The sequence below is a fragment of the Budorcas taxicolor genome, chromosome 2 (assembly GCF_023091745.1).
Source record: "Budorcas taxicolor isolate Tak-1 chromosome 2, Takin1.1, whole genome shotgun sequence".
NCBI classification, from domain to species: Eukaryota; Metazoa; Chordata; class Mammalia; order Artiodactyla; family Bovidae; genus Budorcas; species Budorcas taxicolor.
This window is the reverse complement of record NC_068911.1, coordinates 61661006-61684124: the sequence shown is the minus strand read 5'-3', so window position 1 is coordinate 61684124 and position 23119 is coordinate 61661006. Positions and strand designations below refer to the sequence as shown.

The following is a 23119-nucleotide window of genomic DNA, read 5'->3' as shown; positions in this document are numbered from 1 at the left end:
TTTAGGTCCAATTTCAAAAGTTCTTCCAATGTCCTTAGCACATTCCATTTTGTTCTTATTTTGGCTTTATGCCAGAGATTCTTAAACTAGGATCCATGGACCCCCCTCTCCAAAAATTACATGCAAATATTTGCAACCATGCTCCTTTTTGGGAGAATGGAATCAGAGCTAATCAATTCTCAAAGGCTTCTGTGATTCGAAGAAATTTAAAATATCTGCATATGGTTCCTGAAAAGTTACAGGGAAACTCAATGTCTTTTGTAAATCAAATGTGATTTTTAAAGAAGAGCCAGTGAATAAAGGAATGCTACAATGAGTCACAAGTATTTGTTTCACAACTATACACTGAACCCAGGGTTTTGCAGATTTTACAAAAGATTCACATTTTCAATATCAGGTTATTTAAAATAGCTTATATCGCGATATTATATGCAGAATAGATAGCATCCGTTAACAATTTACAATGTAGCCTGGAGGTCAAGTTCAGGTTTAATGTAAACTGAAGAAGACAGAACTCCAAAAAGTCCCTTGTCTTAACTGGACAGAACCTTAGGTATCCTCTGCTCCAAAGACCTCATTTTATGTATGAAGAAATTGAAGTTCTGAGAGGTTACATGACTTGCCCAAGGTCATCTCAATAGTTATACACTGTAAGAAATAACAGCTGTAAAAATAATGACAGTGATTATGACGATGATGACAGCACTGTGATCTATTGAGCACTTACTTGATCTAAGCCTTTTAAAGACTTTAACCTTCTGTACTTTCACTACAATCCTAGAGGAAGATTTTATTACCTCTACTCAGCAGATGAAGCATTCTGCCCAGGGCTCCACACCAGGAAAGGGACAACACAGGATTCAAACCAACGCACAACTCAGAGCCTTGTTTTAGCTTGAAAGACTATGTTCTTAGGCACTAAACTGCTCCCCAGAATATAACAGAACAGAGAGTCACGTGGTCTTATATAGACAATTAAAAGGTTACATAGGAAATATATATCTATGACCTTTAAAAGTATGTTTATATACTTGAACGGAGTTTTAAGAATACAGGATTAGATAGTCCTTGCCAATGCTACCCTCTCACAGATGTATACAGCAGGAGTGTATACGTACTGGAATAAAGCCAGGTCATCTCCTGCTTACGTCAGCCTCAGACACAACCTCTCCGGCCATGCTTCTCCCAAGTCTGTGGGGCAAGGAGACGAGCCCAGATGGAGCCTATGCTCGCCCACTGCCTCTTCTAGGCCACACACTGGGCACCTGGGATTCCATATGTCCACGCTCTGGCCTTGGGGAGGCCACCCCAAGAGGTGGCCTCTGGATGGCTGCTTTCAGGACATGGAGATTCATTTTCAGGAAATGTAGATGGAGCTTGGGAACTGTAGTGTGAACACTCCAGAGCCACTTCACGCTCCCATGTTCTGGTAAAGAACTTTGGCACGTCGAGAATTCTAAAATAATACCTGGTCTTCTCAGGTTTTTATGCATATACATTTGTGAAGGTAGGAGGACAGAATATACTTCATTTAGCAGCTCAGTGGCTTGATCTTTAACTTTATGATAGACATAGGTGGGCCTCAATCTATATTCTTATCTGAGGCCTCACGAATGGGAGGCCAGGGCAGGCTTGCCTGATTCCCTCCTTGCCGCTGCTGCTCTCTCTCAGCTTTCCTGGTCCTTCTTTCCCCTTTGTGTGATTCCATACCTGCTTTCCTTCCTATTTTCCCTTGCCTGTCTTTACTGGTGATCTGGTATGACCTATGTGAACATCGTCTGGTATCCAATTATGGCATGAGAAAGGAGATTCGTCAATGAGGCTCTCATTTATATTTCCTCTGTCAAAGATAATCATTTGTCTAAAACAGCCATCATAAAGGTTCCCAGGACAGCTCAGTAAATGACAGTGTGTCTGAATTTCTAAAATCATATTTGACTTGGGGTTGTCTCAAATATTATAGCAAGGATTTAGATTTAGTCAATATTTCAAGGATTTGCCCTCAAACATTGATGTTAACCCAGTAAGTGTTGATCCTTTATAGACAAAGAAAATGAGACTGGGACTAATTCATATTCTTTTCTAATATATCTTCTCAGACTTTACACATGCAACTTATAGTATATCTATACCAGAAATTAACACTTATCACTATATTTGAGTTAAAGTCTTTTATCAATCTTCAAGTTTTTACATGGGCTATAAATACCAGGAGTAAAAATTTTAAACAATAGCACTCAGATAAAAAATATAATTTTTATTTTTTATTTTTGCAAGGATAAATGTCAAATTGATATGCCAACCTTTGTAAAGGTAGCAGCTACCAGGAAAAATATAAACAAAAACAAACAACCTCTAAAGGATGGATTCAGTTCTTAAAAAAAAAAGAAAACTTAAAAGTAAATTATATCAGTTTTCTCAGTATTAATGGATATCACTCTTCATTACTCATTAGCTATATCATATGCTATATAGCTGGGTCTTTTTTAAAAATCCAAAATTTAGGTTTAAAGCCAAATTTAAGAAAGCTAATTTTGAACTTTTTCACAACTGTGCTGTGTGAATATTTGAAGTTACAAAAATAGAACTCAATACTATGTAAGGAAAAAAAGAAAAACAAATGAGAAAGCTTTCAAGGGCTCCATCAATATTTTAAATAAGCTTGGAGGAAAACCAAGTTGTGTCAGCAGTACCAAGGTCACTCAGAGCTAATGTCTATATGACTTTGAATAAAATATTTAATTTCTTTATGTTTCAGTTTCTTCAGACAGAAAAGAAACAGTCAAAACAAACTCACCAAATGCCATAGAAAAGAAAGTTTATAATGAAATCTAACATTCACATGATAAAAAGTATAGCATTGTTATCAGATCCATCTTACCTACTTTTTACTTATATTTGTGTCCTTATAAACCCAAAGGAATGGTTTTAAAAATCACTTCTTTACTTTAATGATCTTTAAGATTGATAACAAAGCCTTTCCCCAGGATAAATGTGCAAATTTGTTGTTTAGTTGCTCAGTCGTGTCCGACTCTTTTGTGACCTCAAGGACTGAGCCCGCCAGGCTCCTCTGTCCGTGGGATTCTCCCTTCAAGAATACTGAAGTGGGTTGCCATTTTCTTCTCCAGGGGATCTTCCTGACCCAGGGATTGAACCTGCCTCTCCTGCACTGGCAGGCAGATTCTTTACCACTGTACCACGAGGGAAGCCCCAAATGCACAAAATACAAATGAATAAAATGAAGGTCCTTTATAGAAATACTACCCTTGCCTAGGTTAAGGGGTTTGAATCTTACATATAAACTGTATTAGGCAGTGGATGGAACACAGCTACACCACAATCTACTCAGGGAAAAAAGCACTGCACCTTTTTGTGGATTAAATATAGACCAAAGCTGATACAAATTGGACACGCAGCATTGTCCTTGCTCAGAATGCGGTACAATAAAAATGAACTTCTCTGTTTATCCTTCTAAAATTGTTAGGAGTTCTCTTAGTGCAAACAACAAAGCAGAAAGTTCATAGAAGCAGAATCTAAACTATTTCTATTTGTCTCTGAGCAAGGTATTTATCTGTTTCATCCTGCACAAGGAGCAGAGTGGACTGAAAAATATCCCTTAGTAAACAATGGTAAAATCTGCTGGATAACCACAAAACTAAGAACCATTGCAACACTCGCATTAGAGTCAAATTAATTATATAGCTACTTACAGGAAAATACCATTAAAAGCCACAAAACCTATAAACAAAATAGATGGAAGTGATACTAAAAGGAGCTAATATAGAGTTATACTTGCACATAGTGGAAATTTTCTTTTTGAATGGCAGAAATCATTAACACTTCTATGCACAGAAACAAAGAACCATCATCTTCTCTTATGGTGCAGAAGAGCTGGGTAAGAATGGAGGATGGTGCAGGAAGCAGGTTAAGGAGGCAGGTTGATAAGAGAGACAAACGCGTTTTGCCCAGGAGCTCTTTGCTTTCTTGCTCTCTCCCTCTTTCCCTCTTTAACTTCTCTTTAGCTCTGCCTTCTGGGACATGACGCTCCTGGCCTCCGCTGGTCTCTCGATTCGAGCTGCCCTTTCTCTGAGGCTCCCTCTTCCTCTTCCGATTCTGCGGGTGTGGCTGTTTGTGTTCTACCATTGGTTTTCCGCTGGTGGCCCTCTACACCCTCTCACTGGGTCACCCTCGCCTCTCAGGGCACTGCCTCTGCCAATAACTGCTACTCAGAGCCCCACCTCTGCCCAAGCCTCAGCTCTTCAGAGCCAGATACCCACTGGCTATTGCAAACTGGATACCGCTTAACCATGTCTAGAACCAAACTTATTTGGGCTGAGAGATATTACTCTGAAATAGGAGAGGATGCAGTTACTCACCCTAAAGGAATGTGCGAGTGTATGCTCAGTCCAGTCCAACTCCTGACGACCCCATGGACGGCAGCCCACCAAGCTCCTCTGTCCATGGGATTTCCCAGGCAAGAATACTGGAGTGGATTGCCATTTCCTCCTCCAGGGGATCTTCCCGACCCAGGGATTGAACCTGCGTCTCTTATGTCTTCTGCATTCACAGGCAAGTTCTTTAACACTAGTGCCACCTGGGAAGCCCCCTGAAGGAATATCCTGAGATAATAAAAGACCTGTTTAGAAGAGGAAGAGAGCTAGTGCCAAAGAGTAAGAAAAAAAATTAATATTTCTTACAAACCTTCACTGAACAAGAATTATACATTTTAACAATACCTTTAACCATATGAGTTCAAGTTAAACTTAACGTTATTTGAACTTTAAGTTCAAATGAAGGATGGTTCTTTGTTCTGGTGAGTTTGTTTTGCTCCTCATCAAATGTTAAAATCCGATTGAGAAACAGAAGTAGAAATACTGTTCATTTGGAATTTTCCCTGGCCTCCAAGCATTGCTCCTTTTCTATGCAAAGTGAAGAAGTTTTCAAAGGCTACTTGTCTGGGAGTGAGGCTCCAAGGTGGCAGCTGATTCCACCCCCAACTTCAATGGGGTCAGCCCAGGGGAATAATGCCAAACAAACAAACAAAAAAAGAGGACAGAATTAACATATTTCTCTACCAGAATTTCTGTATGAAAAATAAGTAGAAATTAGTTATGTCAAAATACTTTGATGTCATTAAAATAAAAAAGAAAATTTTAAAGGTGAAGTGTTCATGTTTTCAGATTATGTTTTCCATGTAATGCTAATGTAATGTCCACAGGATATTTAAAAATGTTTAAGTGCTATAATATTGTCATTGAAAACATGTAAGAATTTCATCCTGGGTTCATTTTTAAAGTAAAAGTTGAAACAACCGAATTATGATAGGTTAGCAGAAAAACTTGAACTTGATTCCTCCCCTAGACAACTCCTCTCCTTATATTCTTCAAGTTAAATGATGGCATCTCTATGGTAACACTTGCCTCTTATCTCTCCTTTTCTCACAGCCACACAACCACCAGCTCCTAGATGTTCAGCCCTCCAATACGAATCCACCAAATTCATCTCTGACTCTAGTTCAGACTCTCACCTCTTCCCATCATTACTAGTCACCTTCATTCCACTTTTATTCTTCTTAGATCCATCTCCAAGGCTGCTGCCAGAACAATATAAACTGAAACACACAACTCTTCTGCTTAAAATCTTTTTACGTTCATGTATTTAACAAATACTTGCTGAGGACCAGGACCTGTGTGTCAGATCAATGCACAATGTTGGGACTGTGGCATGAACAATACCATCCAGTCTCTATGCCCATAGACCTTTGCCTTTGCATGTGATTTACACTAGTAGGGCTTAAATGGTCCTCCATAGTGAGACTTCTATCATCTGAGCTTCATTTTGTACCATGCCTGTCTCAAATGTTACATCAGCAACACACATCTGTTTCTCGTCCTTTGTATCCATCATGCTAAATATTTCTCACCGGTGTGACTGTCTCCTGCTGACACTTGGCTCTCTTTCTCCACTTTAATCTGCATATTTCTATCCATTTTTAAGAAAGGAAATCCCTCTTTGAACAAGAAAGGCTGGGTGAAGTATCCTTCCACTGTGTTCCTGTAACACTTCATTCCACATCACCATACCTACCACATCGTGTTGAACGTGCCTCTATCTATCTGTCCATCCACAATTGTGGTAGGTACACCTAGCTCTGTACAAATATTTATTTAACAACCACCAAACTCAAATATAATGATTTCAGAGAAAATCAGTGGCAAAGAAATGTTAGTAATACATAGAGTTATAATTTGGAGAAGAGGGCAGAAGGTGTTTGGATCTCAGCTCCAATCCCGTATCCATGATGGGTTAAAAAATTCTGGCAGTTCAACAAATACAGATTAAATCCCACTGACTGGATCCAGTAATCTCTGCTATACTAGCATGTTTGCCTTCCTGATGAAGGTATTAAGACTTAAGCTTGTGGTAATAAAGACTTGTCCTTTTGCCAGAGAAAAAGAAATTGAGGAAGAACTCTGTTAAAGATGACTTCAAGCATTCTTCATATGGGATATAAGAAGTCCATATGAAAATATATTGAGGCAGTAGAAACTAATCATTACCTATAAACGCACAAATATGACATGAAGAAGTCTTATACCATTGGGCTACTAAAATAAAATTAAGACTTTGTTTGAGGCCTTCAGAACATTCCATGAGACAATGAGCAGGCTATTCACTCCCTGTTGGATCAAAGGGATCCTGTTTTTTAAGGTCAGGATTAGTAAGCCAAAGCTCTCTCCTCAAATGAGATTTTAGAATATTTTTTTTTTCCATTTAAGCTACTTCTAGTTCTAATTTGGGGAGAAGGCAATGGCACCCCACTCCAGTACTCTTGCCTGGAAAATCCCATGGACGGAGGAGCCTCGTAGGCTGCAGTCCATGGGGTCGAGAAGAGTCGGCCACGACTGAGCGACTTCACTTTCACTTTTCACTTTCATGCATTGGAGAAGGAAATGGCAACCCACTCCAGTGTTCTTGCCTGGAGAATCCCAGGGACGGGGGGGCCTGGTGGGCTGCCATCTATGGGGTCTCACAGAGTCAGACACAACTGAAGCGACTTAGCAGCAGCAGCACCAGTTCTAATTTGAGTAGATAATATAAAGTTAATTCTATATAAGACACACAATTTCACAGTGAAACACAGAGTTTTTCTAATAATATACCACAAAGTATACATGAATATAGCTCTTTTTCCATCTGTAAGACCTACAACTATGATTGTCTAATTACACAGAGCTGGTGTCTACCTTAAATAGTCTCTGTCCATGCTATGTCAGTATATTTCTAGTATAAAATGTGGCAACTAGACCTGTACTCTTTTATAATACTAAACGTGAGGGGTGGGAATCAGGCTAATTTAAGAGTTTATTAAATCCTTATAAGTTGTATAACTTCATATTAGAAAAAAGCCATAATTGATTTTTAACAAATGTTTGGATAATTAGATTTCAGTATTTCTCATAAATTACTAAAATGAATAGTATTTCTGTCCACAGTAAGGGAAACAAGTAACAAAATAATTGCTTCGTGGTTTGAACTAAGTCTGTCTGTGTGCCAAAAACACCCCCAAAACTTGTGCCGTGAATAAATATGTCAGTGGGCTTGAATTTCTGTCAACTTTCTTGGGATGATATATTTAACATTCATAATGTTTTGGAACTGACATATGTCTATTGTTATCACATTAAGAAACTAGAAAGTTCAAATTTTTGTCCTGCTTCATTATTTAATTACATATTGATAAGTTGTAATTGCTGGCTAAAGTTAATTGCTTAACTAGTGACAGTACTTTGAATATGGTATAAGTTTACATATGTATACACATCCATACACACTAATACATTCTTCATTTTATGTTTTTATTTATGTATGTTGCAAATTTAAGGACCATAACTTCCATTCACAAGCTCAAAGCCATTTATACATTCACTCAAACATTCTTTAAGCATCTACTATGAACCAGGCTGTGTGTTCATCCTGAGTAAGACATGGTCTCTGCTCTCAAGAAGCTAGTAGGGAAAATACAATGAGCGTATGTTACAAGGGCAATGAATGAGTTACATACATCCTTTCTGGGTACATACCACAGATTAAACCATATCTTAAAACTATGACAATTGAACACAAAAACAAGCTGATGTCATAGGTTTATCTATCTTGCTTTCTCAAATCAAAACCATGGGGGAGTGTGTGGCTGTCTGTGTGTGTACAGTCACCCTGAGGTCATCTATGAGGCAAAGAAAGAAAATAATTTTATGCTCTCATCCACCTTACTCATCCATGTATTCATAGTTGCCCTGACCAGAACTGAGACCCATTTAGGAACAACTCAAGCATCAGTATTATTAATTCTCAATCAAGATGATTCAGAACTGACTAACCTCTGTACCCAAGTCGAACCAGTTCTTTTACATTTCAAAGTCATTTATTCTGTTCCTGAAGCCTGAAAGTCACACTGGCCCTTCACTGTTTGTTCAGCTGATCACAAATCAGAGGTAATGACATTTACATTGCTAATTGACTTTGCTCCGTTAACTGTGTTAACTCCTGGTTTGTTGTAGTTTCTTCTACTTGAGAAAAGCTTATTTGACCTGCTGCATGAAACTTTAACTAGAATTATCTGAATAAGAACATTCCCATACTCATACAACCACAAACATGTATACATATTAAATAGAGAAATGTATGAAATTCTCTAATTACCTATTCTGTATTCCTAGTCCATGAGAAACAGAACTAATGGGCAAAACAAATTAAAGTTTGTGTTATTAATTTACCCATATATATACATTAAATTACTTGAAAAATCGGGACATATTAGAGGAGTATCTTTCAGTCAATATGGTTGACCTAAGTCTATGTGATGATGACCTCTTACCTTAGGCTTGTAGAATCAAGACAAATAGAAAAAAGTGTATATTTCAATGGATGAAATCCTGGATAATGTGGAAAATAGTCACAAATAATCTGACTTTCCTGTACAGCAAATTTCAAGCAACTAAATCTTTGCTTCTTGAATGTTTCTCTGATCTCAGTTATTAGACTATATTGACTATTACTGGTGTGAAATGCAAAATGAGAATTCCAAACTCAGTTTCCTTTATTAATGAGCACTAAATGACCTGAAACCAAAGTCAGATAACTAAAAACACCCCACTGGTTTGCTTAAAGTATAACTGGTAGAGTTTAAAATATCTGCTAATTGTTAACTGTTTTAATCTGTTGCTTGACCAGTCAAGAATAAGGATCAGTTCAGGTCAGTTGCTCAGTCGTGTCCGACTCTTTGTGACCCCATGGACTGCAGCATGCCAGGTTTCCCTGTCCATCACCAGCTCCTGGAGCTTGCTCAAACTCATGTCCATCCAGTTGTCCCCTTACACACAGATATTGAGGTCAGATTCAGATGCTCAAATCTCAATAAAATCCTTATTATGAATTTTAACACTTATAAGTTTGTAAAGTGTTTTGAGATTAGTCAATAGCCTACATAGTTTGAATAACATTTTATTCTAAAGTCTAGTAAAATGTATAAATCTGGTTTGAGTTAAATTCAATGCAACAGGATTTAATATGTGCTTAAAAATAATAACCAACAATTTGGAACAATTTTCTATGCAGCAGGTGCTATGCTAAGTGATTTCTGGGCATTACATAATTTAATTTTCATTAGAACCCTATGAGATGGACTCTCTTATTTCCATGTCACAGAGAAGATTGAGGTATTTTAGTGAGTTAAGTAACTTGCCAACTTACAGTTATTAAGTGACAAATCTTGGATTGAAACCAAATCTAAGTGATTCTAGAGCCAAATTCAAACTTTTATTTGGCCTACTGTGGACTATAAATGAGAAGGCCTGGAATAAAGTCTCAGTGTCAATTAATTATTAGCTCTGAGACCTTAGGAAAATCACTGAACTTCCCCAAACTTCTATTTTCTAGTATATAAGACAGAGTCAATAAAATGTTCCAAGCATTCTCACAGAGTTACTATGACAATTCAAGAACTAATGTAAGCAAGAAATTTGTGCCTTGTAGAGTGCTTTGTAAATATTTTATTACATTGCAATATCTTAGCATTTTATAACTCCTAAAGCATTTTGTGGTGCCAAAAAATTTCCTCAAGATGCAGTCCCACATCATTAAGTATAAATTATTCTGAAAAGTTTAAAAGTGAACCCATGCTAAAACTTTCTTATAATCACATATCTAGTAAGTGCTGAGGCCAGGATTTTAATTAAGTGCCTTACCCATTAGATATTTTTTATAGTAATAGAGATAAAATGACTAATCTATAGAAAATTAGTACTGTGCCACTTTCTAATACCTGATCTGTTAATCTCATAGGATTATAAAAAGGCTTCAGTTTCCTTGAATTAGAATCCGTGGCACAAACCTCTATTTTTCTGATAAAGAACCTGACAGTTACCAATTACTGGTTATCTCATTAGAGAGAGAGACTTAAGGAAGCCCCTGGAACAATCTTTATTCTGCTGTAGGAAATTTTAGGTAGATTACCTAGGATGACACAAGACAAGTATTTGAAAAAACATTCACCCTTTGTATGTGTCATGATAAATGAAAGAGAGGTCAATGTTATGGACTGATACTTGTATTCTCCCAAAATTCATATGTTGAAGCCTTAATTCTCAATGTGACTATAGTTGGAGACAGGGCCTATGGAGAGGTGATAGTTAAATGAGGGCATAAAGGTGGGGCCATAATACGATAGGGCTGATGCCCTTACGTGTGCTGTGCTAAGTTGCTTCAATTGTGTCCAACTCTTTGTGACCCCATGGACTGTAGCCTACCGGGCTCCTCTGTCCATGGGGATTCTCCAGGCAAGAATATTGGAGTGTGTTGCCATGCCCTCCTCCCGGGAGGGAGGGTTGCCATGCCCTCCTCCCAAGCAGGGATTGAACCCAAGTGTCTCTGGGTCTCCTGCACTGGCAGGCAGGTTCTTTCCCACCAGTGCCATCTAGGAAGCCCCGATCCCCTTCTAACAAAAGATAAACACCAGAGCACTATCTATCTGCCTTGTAAGGACACACAGAGAAGGCAACTACTTACAAGCCAGGAAGAGTTCTCACCAGAAAAAGAATCTGTGGGAACCTTGACCTTGGACTTTCTAGTCTGCAGAACTGTGGGAAATAAATGGCTGTTGTTTAAGTGGCTATAGCATTTTCTCATAGCAAGCCAAGCTCATTAACACCGTCAGTATCATCTTCATCCTTCATACTGCTGATGTCAACTCAAGGGCAGGGCCAACCAAGCCGCGTCCAGCTACCAACTGGAGAGCAGTGTGGTCTGAGAGATCACATGAGGGTCTGACAACATACACTTGGAACCCATGAATGTAAGAATGTCCTAGGTAAGCTTAGCATGAATGGGGCTCTGTATAAACTGCTTTGTCTGGAACAAAACTGTCCAAGTTCAGCATGTTAAAGTAAATATCCTCAGGAAACCAATCAAACTAAATCAATAGAAAAATGGAAAAAAATTTCCTAAAGATGCAGTCCCACATCTTTAAGTATAAATTATTCTGAAAAGTTTAAAAGTGAACCCATGCTAAAAGTAGAAAGTAGAATTCCAATTAACAAAGTTACAACTGAATAAATAAAAGAATTTCTATATAAAAATAAGTAACATAATTGTACTTTGCATCTTTATTTTTCTACCAGGACACTGTTCCTAAATGAATCTATCAGTTTCCTAAGCTAGAGGAAAAGCTAGCTGAGGCCATTACATATAAAACAAGGACACTCTGAAATAATTCTGCAGCTTATTTTCCTTAGGATGAATATAAATCATTCCTTGGGAGCTGTGTCTTAATTTGAAGACGATAAACAAGTTTTCAAATGCAAACATAGCTTCCCAGAAAGGTCCATCCTAAATTCTGACTAACGGCAAAAGTCATAGTTGATAAAATGTTGCCACCTACCTTATCCTTTTACTCTCATCCTCTTTCAGATGAGTTAAATAGAATGTCATTTGGAGACATTCATTCCATGTAAGGCACTACTCCAAGTGCTTATGGCAGGCTCTGCTAATTTTCTTGTCAGTCTCCACAATATAAAAATACTAGTTTGGCCAAATATCTTCCCAGCTAAAGAAAACACTTCCCAGCTTTCATTGCAGTTAGCTGGGGCCACATGACTAGGTTCTGCCCAATGAGACGTAAGTGGAAGTGATAACTTCCGGGTCATACCCTCGGAAGGAAAGATGTGTTTCCTTCAGAGTTTCTCCTTCCTGTGACCTGGAATGTGGAAGTGAGGGTGAGTTGAGCATGTGGGGAGAAAAAAAATGGAATGCAGATCAGAGGTGGCTAAGCAACAAGATGGAGTAGCCTGAGTTTCCAAAAAACTGTTATTCCATTCATGGGTTGTTAGCTAAGAAGAAACAAGCCTTTAGTTTGTGAGAGTCACTGTATTCTTGAGCATTTGTTATAGTAATCTATCTTGTATTTTCATTAGTAAAGGATTGTACATATACTTTGTGAGGTACACTACCTCACTTTTATTAGAGATTGAGGGTTAGAGAGATTTAAAAACTTTCTTATAATCACATTCCTAGTAAGTGGTAAGGCCAGGATTTTAATCAAGTGCCTTACCCATTAGATATTTTTTTCTGGTAATAGAGATAAAATGACTAATCTATAGAAAATTAGTACTGTGCCACTTTCTAATACCCCTCATCTGTTAATCTCATAGGATTATGAAAAGGCTTCAGTTTCCTTGAATTAGAATCCGTGGCACAAACCTGTATTTTTCTGATAAAGAACCTGACAGTTACCAACTCCTCCAGGTTCTTTCTCTCTTGTTCTCCTAATGGAACAAACTATTCCTGGACTGTCCAGTAGAGGGCTAATCAGAATGCCCTAATAATTTACAAAATAATACATTGGGAAATCACAATGACTCAGAAACAGATGAGAGGGGTTTTTCATGTGCATTTTCTTCCCTAGTGTTATCCTTAGGTTAACATATAAATTTTTTCTCAGAAGGTAATATGCATGTATTCATTCAACATTTAACAAGCCTACTCTATGTCAGGTATTTTAGATATTGGGAAGACATCAGAAAACAAACTAGACAAAGTCTATGCAAGCTTGGAAAATATACTCAATCAAATATACTGGGAACAATGTCCTATACAAGTGACTATAACAGCCTTTCAGTATGTGTCAGAAATTCGTATTTTTAAAATAAACTACATTTTGGAATAAATTTGACTTTATAGAAAAATTATGAAGTTAATACAGAGAGTTCCTGTATATTCCTCACCCAGTTTCATCTAATATGAACACCTTATATTAGCATGGTACATTTGTCAAAACTGAGAAATAAATATTGGTACATTTCTATTAACAGAAGTCCAGACTTCATTTATAATATTGCACTAATATTTTTTCTGCATCCAGAATACAATCCCCAAATACCATATTATATTTACTTATCAAGCTTCCTTAGTCTCCTCTAGTCCCTGACAGTTTTCTCAGTTGTTCCTTTTTTTTTTATCTTGAACTTGAAAAGTTTGAGAAGTACTGGTATTTTGTACATTTCCCTCAATTTGGGTTTGTTTACATGTTTCTTTCATGGTTGATCTGGAATTATGAGTTTCTTGAAAGAATCCCACAGAGGTAAAGTGTCCTTTTTACCACTTCATATCAAGGAATAGATGATGGTGATGACTTATTACTGGTGATGTTAGCCCTGATCTCCAAGGATGCCTACTTCTGTTTACTGCTGCTACGTCGCGTCAGTCGTGTCCGACTCTGTGCGACCGCATAGACGGCAGTCCACCAGGCTCCCCTGTCCCTGGGATTCTCCAGGCAAGAACACTGGAGTGGGTTGCCATTTCCTTCTCCAATGCATGAAAGTGAAAAGTGAAAGTGAAGTCGCTCAGTCGTGTCCGACTCTTAGCGACCCCATGGACTGCAGCCCACCAGGCTCTTCTGTCCATGGTATTTTCCAGGCAAGAGTACTGGAGGGGGGTGCCACTGCCTTCTTCTTCTTCTGTTTACTAGAGAAGGTATTTAGAAATTCAGATCTGGACACTAGGTGTGCTCAGTGCTACTGAGGTATCACTGTTTCTACCCTTTTCTTAGTGAACAATATGATTGTAAAAAATTAAATAAGTTTTGAATGTCAGAACTAATGATCTCATTTATATATGCCTGCATCAAAAATAGTAAACTTATTTGGGAATATATACATATGTATGTACACGCATTACTTTGGAGGTGGTAAAATAATGTTATAGAATCATAAATGCATTCTTTAAATGATACATTTCTGTCCTTTAAATTCTAAGATACCAAGTCTTAAGGAATTTACACAAGAACACACTTACTGTTAGCAGAAATGTGTTTTGGAAGGCTCCTTAAAAGAAAGAGGGCGTGACTTTCTGCAACCTACCCTTTAGACTGCTGCCTGGCGAACAGAAGTGGTAAGTGGGGCTCTAGTAGACATTCTAAGTACCAGGGCCATATTTAGGACTGGCAAAATGTTGAGCTAAAAAGAGCCTGGTTTCCTTAATGAATTTTTGCAGGCATAATACAAATGTTGGATTGTAGACCTCCAGACTTCTTTTGTGTGGGCGAAAAATAAACTACCTTCATAAGCCATTACTATCAGAGTCAAGTGTAATCCCTAACTAATATAGGCAGTTTTTAGAAGAGGCAGAAGGAAATGTTTTCCATAACAAGGACTTTAGTCCATGTAATTATCAAAACAACACTATGCTTATAACTGAGAAAATGCCACTATTACACTTGCTTAGGTATATAAAACTCAGTATTGAAACTAAGCCATAATTTAAACCAAACCCTATTCTCCCATCACAACATGCTAAAACGTCTTGCTTACAGTAGGTACCTAGAACTATGTCAGTTACTAGTAATGGGTACAAACATTTTTTATATCTCACTCAACAAGTAATATAGCACAATATTTAAATAAGTAAAGTCAAATATATTTAAATATGCAACAAGACAGAAACATGAATCCATAGTTTGAGCCCTCCTACTGCTCTCCATGATCAGATTTCAAACAGTAGAAGTGGCATCAAGGCTATTTTTTTTAAAATTTTAATTTTTACTTTATTTTACTTTATAATACTGAATTGGTTTTGCCATACTATTTTTGAAGTATAACCTCAGAACCTATTGCCTCTGTCCACATATGTAGTTTTTCTCTCTGAGTCTGAATGTGACACCATTCAAACCATCCATCAATCTATCCCACCTGCTTATGCACTTATGTTTACTGAGCATTTACCATTTGCCAAGCAGCTTTTACTTCCTGCATATAGCTTTTAGCTATTGTATGTACAATGTCGAATAAGACACAATTCCTCTTCTCCAAACCTTATAGTTTAGTGAGAGAAATCGAAAAAGAAATAGTATTCAGTTACAATACAATGGGTTTTCTCATCCTCAGCACTAGTGACATTTAGTAGTGAATGATTCTTTGTTGTAGGGGCTTTACATTGTAGGCTATTTAGCAGCATCCTGGCTTCTACTCACCAGGTGCAGGGAGCACCCCAAGTCTTTATTACAACCAAGTATCTCTAGACATTGTCAAATGTCCCCTAAGGACAAAAATTACCCTCCTACCTCCCACTCCCACCCTTCTCCCTCCCACCCTAACTGAGAACTGCTCTAATAGAGTATAATCCACCATAAAACTACAAAAGATGGGTATTTAATAATGGAGGCCTGAGGTCAAAAATTTTTCTGGAGGAAGTCAGTCTTGCACAGAGGTTTGAATGTTCAGTAAAACTCAGACAGGTAAAGTAAATGATTGTATGTATATGTTTATTGTTATGTGTAACAAGAAGGTCTTCTAAGCATGTGCAAAGACTCAGAATTTATAGAGTACAATATATCTGCGAGAAAAAAATGAGGTTTCACCTGCTTAGCGTGGCAAGCAGGTTAAATGCCAGCAGATGAATGCAGAGATGTAGTCATGACAAGATGAGAGATTGTAATCAGAAAAAGCAAACATTTGAGGAAGAAGGAGTTCACTTTGGGATGTGTTAAATTTGAGTTGCCTGAGGGACAAACAGGTGAAGATGTTTAGTAGAAAGTTAGATTTTTGTTTTTGGAACATAAGGACGTGACTCAGGCCCTAGAAGAGACACTAGCTACACACAGAAGTTGTATGTGTGGATGAATGGCCCAGGGAGAGTAGAGTTCCAGGAAGGAGGAGCCCATGAGCCAACAGTGGCAAAGTGGAGAGAGGTGAGTGACAACAAGGGTAGTCATGATGTCACAGAGGGAAAATGAGAGAATTTCATAATCACGACATAAAGATCCAGTAGGCTGAGGAGGGAGACACGCGACTGGAGCTGGCAACGGAGAAGACACGGTAGCCTTTGTGAGAACCAAGTTATTGGTGTGTTCTTACAGTGGGCTGGAGTGAATGGGGTGGGATCAAGGAGAGATACCCTCAAGAAATTTGCTAAGTGACAAACACAGCCAGAGTGAAAAAACAAAAGCAAATGGAAGGTAGGTGGGGATGGGTAGGAGGGATTTTTAGCATGAATTTTGACCTCAGGTTAGCTGTGGCTGCTGCTTACAGGCTCTGCTGTTGTTTCTGGCTTTCTGAGTCTCCTGGGTATTCATATTAAGCTATCTCATAGAATTTCTGAATGTGAGCACTTAACCGGACTGTTTTTGCCTCTTCACAATATGCCACATGATTCAGGGTGACTTAACAGTGCCCATTTACTTGTCTATGGTATGTCTTTTGAATAAACAATCGATTTTTTATACCCTACTTATTCGGCGCCAATATTAAGTTCCCTTCAAAGACACAATGATTCTAATAGTTTAAAAGCAAGACAATAAGCCATTTTATCAAGCTCTAAAATATATTTACATCAAGTATGTTTATGAAAATCTTCTCTTGAATCAAGAGGTTTTGACCTAGCAGTCTTGAATAACTGAATCATAGAAGGCAAAAGCTAACAGGGATTATAGAGACCTTCCTCTTCTTTCTTCATCCTCATCCATTCGGTGATTTTAGACAAATCCCTTTCCTCACGTCTTACAGTTTTTTCCCTTCCGCTCCATAGCCACTACTCTCACTTCCATCACCTCTTCCCTGTGCCTCTGTGATAACCTTCTAGGTGGGTTTCTTGCATCTAATCTTTGTCATATTTGAATAGAGTGGTCTTCCTAGAACACATTTATGAACAGCTGACAAACTCTACTTGAAACTGTCATGGCTTCCCATAAAAATCCAAACTTCTCTGTCAAGTAAAGCCTTTTCCACTGGTTCTAGCTATCCGTTGCATGTTTTATCTCATGCTTGCATTCTACCCACACAGGCTCTCTGTAGGTCTTGAGGCTTTATGCTGACTTAGCCCTATAGTCCTGTGCTCTTATACCTTCTGTATCTTGTTCATCTGGTGAATAACATCCAAATTCAGTTCAAATTTATATTGTGTATTATTCAGTTCAAATAATATTCAAATTCAAGTTCAGTTCAGTTCTCCTCTATAGAGTCTTTGTCAATCTCCTTTCTTTCCCCTAAACCCAGACAGAACTAACTCTTCTTTTTGTGGTAACCCACCCCAGGAATAAAACTTGTACCTTACATAAATATCTGTTATTACTATCAAAACCACTTTACTGCAAGATACAGAAAAAGTATTTGGTAAAATTCAACATCCATTCATGATAAAAATTCCTGTCAAAGTAGGCATAGTGGGAACATATTTTAACTTTATGACAAACCTATGGCCTACATAATACTCAATGATGAAAAGCTGTAAGCCTTCAAACTAAAATCTGGAATAAGACAAGGATGTTCACTCTCACCATGTCTATCAATATAGTATTGGAAGTCCTAGCCACAGCAGTCAGACAAGAAACAGAATTAAAAGGTATTCAAATTGGAAGGGAAGAGGTGGAACTTCTACCATATAGAGATGACATGGTACTACATACAGAAAACCTTAAAGAATTCAACAAAACTGCTAAAACTGATTAACATTCAGCAAGTTAGCAGGATACAAGATTAACATGCAGAAATCTGTTGCATTTCTTTACTTTAAAAGTGAAATATAAAAAAGGAAAGTAAAAAAAAATCCCTTAAAAGTTACATTAAAATACTTAGGAATAAATCTGACCAAGGAGGTGAAAGACTTCTATGCTGAGAACTATGAAACACTAATAAAGGAAATTGAAAATGATTCAAAGATATGGAAAGATATCCCATGCTCTTGGATCGGAAGAATCAATGTTATTAAAATGGCCATACTATGCAAAGCACTTCCAGATGTACAAGCTGGATTTAGAAACGCCAGAGGAGCCAGAGATCAAATTGCCAACATCCTCTGGATCATAGAAAAAGCAATAGAATTCCAGAAAAACATTTACTTCTTCCTTGACTATGCTAAAGCCTTTGACCGTGTGGATCAAAGAATTTCCAGAAATTGTTAGAGATAGGAATTTCAGACCACTTTACCTGCCTCCTGAGAAATCTGTATGCAGGTCAAGAAGCAACAGTTAGAACAGGACATGGAACAACAGACGGGTTCCAAATTGGGAAAAGGGTACGTCAAGGCTGTATATTGTCACCCTGCTTATTTAACCTATATGCAGAGCACATCATGCAAAATGCCAGGCTGGATGAAGCACAAGCTGGAATAAAGACTGCCAGGAGAAATATTAACAACTTCAGCTATGCAGATGATGCCACCCTTATGGTAGAAAGCAAAGAAGAATAAAGGAGCCTCTTGATGAAGGTGAAAGAGGAGAGTGAAAAAGTTAGCTTAAAACTCAACATTCAAAAAACGAAGATCATGGCATCTGGTCCTATCACTTCATGGCAAATAGATGGGGAAGCAATGGAAAGAGCAACAGACTTCCTTGGGCTCCAAAATCACTGTGGACAGTGACTGCAGCCATGAAATTAAAAGACACTTACTCCTTGGAAGAAAAGCAATGTCAAACCTTGACAGCATATTAAAAAGCAGAGATATAACTTTGCCAACAAAAGTCCATCTACAAGGCTATGGTTTTTCCAGTCGTCATGTATGGATGTGAGAGTTGGACTGTGAAGAAAGCTGAGCGCCAAAGAACTGATGCTTTTGAACTGTGGTGTTGGAGAAGACTCTTGAGAGTCCCTTGGACTGGAAGGAGATCCAACCAGTCCATCCTAGAGGAGATCAGTCCTAGGTGTTCATTGGAAGGACTGATGCTGAGGCTGAAACTGCAATACTTTGGCCACTTCATGTGAAGAGTTGACTCATTGGGAAAGACTCTGATGCTGGGAGGGATTGAGGGCAGGAGGAGAAGGGGACGACAGAGGATGAGATGGCTGAATGGCATCACTGACTCAATGCGCATGAGTTTGAGTGAACTCCAGGAGTTGGTGATGGACAGGGAGGCCTGGTGTGCTGCAATTCATGGGGTCGCAAGGAGTTAGATATGAGTGAGCGACTGAACTGAACTGAACTGAACTGAAACTAGAGCTCTCAGCATTATACCAGGACACCACCTCATCTGTTTAAAAAGTAGGTACCCAGGGCCCAACTTTATAGGTTGCTACCTTGATTGAACAAAGTTTTAACACCAAATATTTGAGTAAATATTTGATGAGAAAATGGTACTCCTTTCAGATTGAGAGAGGAAAGTGAGATGAACAATATTAAAGTGATGTATTTTTTCTCATCTTTCCTACTCTCTGCCCCTTCTACCTGGTTGATCAGTTAACATCATTTACATATTTTTAAAGTGTTCAGAATCCCTAAGTACATATCCGCTGAAGAAAAATTAAGGATTACTCCCATTCTTCTTGTTGACAGAAGAAAAATCTGTCTTAGATTAAGAATTTTCTGTAAGTACTTCATGCTAAAATAATCAAGTAGTTTGAAATTGTTTTTGTTTGTATTCATTATTTAAAGGTATGCATCAAAAGGAGAGAGTAATAATTTCTGGACTTTCTTGGAATTATATGATTACATTGCCTTATCTGAGGAAACTAAGTTTGTATTAGATGACAACTTCTTTTTTCTAAATGGCCATGAAAATAACTAGCTTGTCCTTTTCATTCATGATCACAAACAAAACAGAACATTTAACTGGTGAATATGTCTTTTTGGAATGCTTTAATAGTTCTTAGTATATAACATTAATATGTAAAGGCCCTAAAGAGTCCATTAAAACTCTGCACAACAAGCTGCATTTTAATAATGCAGAGATGATGTGAGATGAAAGCCAATTTCTGCCATTTAGGTAACATAAACAAAAAACAATTTCCTGAAAGAGCTGAAGCTTATAAGTAAGACACTTAAAATGAACATGTTCTACAGATGGCAGAATTTAACATTGGCCCCAAAAGCACAGGAAAAAGAGAAGATTAAAAAAGATTCCTTCCAAACCCAGCTTTTCTTTCAAGTCTTCTGCTCAAAAGAGGATCAAGGGTACTAATGAATATTCAACTTCTAGTTTCTTCTAATAATAAATTCCATTTCTAAATCTATTAATATGAAGTAAAACAAACTTGCCCTATATTTAGTTTCTCTCAAAAGATAAAGTGGTCTTTCATATCCCTTTGGGAGCTGATGGGGCTTGAACACGATAAGACTTGACTTTCTGGTGGTGGCGGTTTAGTTGCTAAGTCGTGTCCAACTCTTGCCACCCCATGGACAGTAGCCTGCCAGGCTCCTCTGTCCTTGGGATTCTCCAGGCAAGAATGCTGGAGTAGGTTGCCATTTCCTTCTCCAGGGGATCTTCCTGACCCAAGAATCGAACCTGGGTCTCCTGCATTGCAGGCAGATTCTTCACCAACTGAGCTATGAGGGAAGCCCTGACTTTCTGCAGTGAGGTCAAAAGCTGGGTGCCATTTTCTCAATGCCCATCTCTAACCACCATTGGAAAGGTAAGCACTTTGCAGGCCCTTTTCTTTGGTTCCACAATGCTTCTGATTTAAATCAGAAATCTTGTTCTGTTTGAGCAAATTTTCATTTCAAAGAGGCAGAATGAATAAGGAAGATGGTTTTTCTCATCTCTGTATTGAACATCCCACAAGTCCAGACCCAGTCCTGCCAACGTAAGAAGACGGATCTGAGTTCTGTCAGACTTACCCACCATGATTGCTAAAATCATCTTCCAATTCAGTCTCTCTCTCTCAGGAAGGAGCCTGAGGGCATGAACACCACTCATTCATCACCTGCCACACCACAGTGATTCTTTGAGCAGACATCCTGGGCTGGCATTATTTGCTTGACAGCTCTGAGTTCAGCATGCCTAGTGACTGAAGCCTCTTTTCTTTTCCATATAAATGTTATAGCGCACTGTCCTTTCTGTACATGGATGATGTTCCTGACCCACCATCAATGGTGGTGAATCTGAACAGCAAAATGTGATGATACAGTGGGGTTGAGCTTGAGGGGTAGACGAAGAAGGAAAACTGTCACAAAATGACAGAAACTCTTGAAGAACCCTACCTAGCATCTCAGAGAAAGCTCTGCATTAGTCTGCACTTCAGGATTTTAGAACTCCCTACTTTCAGCCACTCTGGTATATTTTTCGTATTTTGGTCTTAGCTTTCAGGCAAACTTCTATTATCTAAAACAATTTTATATGTTGACTGGGACACCCTATATTTAAGGGACAAAGTAGCATTAAATAATAAGCATACTCAAACACTTTGGGGAAAATGAAGGAAGACATGTCAGCTTTAATTTTGAATTTTCTTGTTACTTGTTAGTTTGCTCTTCAGTCTTAATGCCAGGAGGAAATAAAAAAACCATCATTACTCTCGAGTTGCTCAATGGCTTACATGAAGTGAACAGGGGGCTTGCCTCTGCTCTAACTGTTTTAATTTCTACTTGTATTAGCAGACAGCCCAGCACTGAATGACCCAGCTTCCAGTTCATTCTCCCATCAAATCCAAACAAGTCAGAGCTGCCCAAATACACACATTCCACAGGGAAAAGAGACCAGTAAAGAAGAAAAGATTGAGGAAAGAGAGAGCATGTGTACATTTCTAAAGTGGGCTAAATGGGAGGCTGTATTGGCACTTCTTTAATCCATAGCAATTTCCTGCACTCCAGAAAAGGGGAGAGAAATAGCAGTTTTCTCCCACCCCAATTAAAGTCCAGATTATATGTCTATTTCCTATTTGTTTATTTCCATTGAAACTGAATCTTGATACATGAAGAATGTTTTCTATAGGGTCCAAGAATTTAGAAATAATTGACCAAGCCTTACTCTACCTTAGCAGCTCCATGAACAAAAAGGAAAATGTCACTGAGACACCATCAATCAGTTTAATCACTGGAATGTAAATAAGTTTAGAATTATGAGACTGTCCTGTGTCAGTGATAGGAATTGATTCCTATAGAAACCTATGTAGCAGGCCAATTTGGAAAACAACAACAACAAAAAAAAAAACCAGATGTTACTGTGATATAAATATTTATTGCTAGTGTTGGTCTGCTGATTTTTCTTTTGGGAGGCAGATAAAATATAGTCAGATGTCTAACTCAAGATTCATTAAACTTTCACCATAAAGACAAAAGTTCTAAAAAGGGGAAATGTAGACTAGTACAGCAGAAAGCACATGTTTAAAAAGGACTGGTTAACTTCCTTGCTGTAGAATCTGTGTGTGACCCTAGAGAAGTCACCTAAACTTCCCCTAAACAGGGAAACGAATATCTACATCAGTAGATGATGCCCTATTCCAAGGTTGTCAGAACTGAGTGAGAGAGGGAACAGACTCTGAGGACAGACAGCTGGGGTTTCAACACAAGCTTCACAGCCGCAGTAGAGTCTGGCAAATGAATGGATCTGTGTTTTAGGTCTCTCATTTGTAAGATGGGGATCATGTTAGGATTTATTAATATTTCATGGTAGGATATGAGACAATGTATCCATGGGTGTTTAATGCAAAGCCTGTCATCTGAGACTTTTACCTGCATCCATTTACTTGTTTTATCTGTGACTGTTGTTACTGTTGTTGCTATTATTATTACAATTGTTTTTCCATCCAGAATGTGGTAGTGCTCAATAAATAGTAGCTTTTATTTCTCCTTTTAAAATCCTCTTTCTGTCCCCTTTGAAGAATTTTACATGGTTACAATTACATAAATATCATTTGATGGT

General features: G+C 38.1%; 1 protein-coding gene across 6 annotated transcripts in view; it reads right to left on the bottom strand.

Annotated features, from left to right (window-relative positions):
* The window catches only part of ZNF385B (zinc finger protein 385B), a 352923-nt gene that overhangs the window by 121784 nt on the left and 208020 nt on the right, over positions 1-23119 (bottom strand). Inside the window, exon 2 of one of the 6 annotated variants that reach the window (XM_052655533.1) lies at positions 11088-11138. The exons of the other annotated variants lie outside the window; for them this stretch is intronic. The gene's annotated coding sequence lies outside the window, so the exon portion shown is untranslated. The remainder of the gene's footprint in view (positions 1-11087; positions 11139-23119) is intronic. 6 annotated transcript variants of the gene reach the window in all.